The 1,917-nt window shown below is 43.1% G+C and overlaps 1 protein-coding gene across 1 annotated transcript in view; it reads left to right on the top strand.

Moving 5' to 3' along the window:
* The window catches only part of Pde3a (phosphodiesterase 3A), a 27,498-nt gene that overhangs the window by 2,084 nt on the left and 23,497 nt on the right, over window positions 1-1,917 (top strand). The gene's annotated exons all lie outside the window — the stretch shown is intronic.

Genomic DNA, 1,917 nt, shown 5'->3' with positions numbered 1-1,917 from the left:
GTGTGTGTGTGTGTGTGTGTGTGTGTGTGTGTGTGTGTGTGTGTGTGTGTAAAACTTAGGAACCACAAGTAAGAGGAAACATGATATTTGTCTGAGGCTGACAGTTCACTAAATAATGATAATCTCCAGCTGCATCCATTTTCCTCCCCAAACACATAATTTTGCTTCCTTGTGCTGGAAGAAAATCCGGACATGACTTTGTCTTTATCCATGCCCCTGTCATTGAACACCTAAGTTGTCTCCCTCGCTTAGCCATTGCAAGCAGTGCCACAGTGACCACTTATGAACAAGGGTCTCTGTGGTATGTAGACAGTGAGGCCTCGGAGTAAATCCTCAGGAGTGCTATTGCTGAATCATAGTAAAACACTGTGTGTACTTAACAGTGTTGCCATTTCATGTGAAGTGTCATAGTGGTAACAGGGAAGGCACACAGGAATATTTAGGAGTCTGTAATGTCTAACTTGAAGTGGGCTTTCAGTAGTCCCTGACTCTGTGGCCAGCCTTTTCTTTCAATGTCAACATTTTCCATCCCACATTCTAAGCTGAGGATTCACTGCCTGATCTACAGAGTGACTAAAGGGACACTCACATCTTCTCAGCAATAAACAATTGAACATTTTTTTTCTTCCTCCTCTCATCCTGGAAGAGGTATAACCCATTCTTTTTTTTTTATTTGTTTATTTTTGTTTTTGTTTTTAATTCTTTATTAATTACACTTTATTCACTTTGTATCCCCCCCTGTGGTTCCCTCCCTCCTCTTGTCCCAATCCCTTCCTTCTTCCCCCTTCTGCATGCATGACCCTCCCCAAGTCCACTGATAGGGGAGGTCCCCCTCTCCTTCCTTCTGATCTTAGTCTATCAAATCTCATCAGGAGTAGCTGCATTGTCTTCTTCTGTGGCCTGGTAACGCAGCTTCCCCCTTAGGGGGAGGTAACTAAAGAGCAGGCCAATCAGTTCATGTCAGAGACAGTCCCTGTTCCTATTACAATGGAACCCACTTGGATACTGAACTGCCATGGGCTACATCTGTGCAGGGGTCTTAGGTTATCTCCATGCATAGTCCTTGGTTGGAATAGCAGTCTCAGGAAAGACCCCTGTGCTCAGATTTTTGGTTCTGTTGCTCTCCTTGTAGAGTTCCTGTCCTTTCCAGATCTTACTGTTTCCCACTTCTTTCATAAGATTCCCTGCACTCTGCCCAAAGGTTGCCCATAAGTCTCAGTATCTACATTGATAGTCTGCAGGGCAGAGCCTTTCAGAGATCCTCTGTGTCAGGTTCCTAACTTGTTCCCTCTTTTCTCCTTCTTCTGATGTCTATCCTCTTTGCCTCTCTGGATAGGAATTGAGAATTTTAGCAAGTGTTTTTCTTCTTGATTAGTTTCTTTAGGTGTACAGATTTTAAGTAGGTTTATCCTATATTATATGTCTATATGAGTGAGTATATACCGTGTGTATCTTTCTGCTTCTGGGATAGCTCACTCAGGATGATTTTTTTCCAGATCCCACCATTTACCTGCAAATTTCATGATTTCCTTGTTTTTTTATTGCTGAGTAATATTCCATTGTGTAGATATACCACAATTTGTGCATCCATTCCTCCACTGAGGGGCATCTGGACTGTTTCCAGATTCTGGCTGTTACAAATATGGCTGCTACAAATATGGTTGAGCAAATGTCCTTATTGTGTACTTGAGCCTCTTTTGGGTATATGCCAAGGAGTGGTATAGCTGGATCTTGAGGAAACGCTATTCCTAGTTGGCTGAGAAAGCGCCAGATTGCTTTCCAGAGTGGTTGTACAAGTTTACATTCCCACCAGCAGTGAAGGAGGGTTCCCCTTTCTCCACAACCTCTCCAGCATGTGTTGTCTCTTAAGTTTCTGACCTTAGCCATTCTGATGGGTGTAAGGTGAAATCTTGGGGT

The sequence above is a fragment of the Psammomys obesus genome, unplaced genomic scaffold, assembly GCF_907164565.1.
Source record: "Psammomys obesus unplaced genomic scaffold, mPsaObe1.curated_primary_1811, whole genome shotgun sequence".
NCBI classification, from domain to species: Eukaryota; Metazoa; Chordata; class Mammalia; order Rodentia; family Muridae; genus Psammomys; species Psammomys obesus.
The sequence above is the reverse complement of the archived record's forward strand: the minus strand, read 5'-3'. Positions and strand labels throughout refer to the sequence as shown.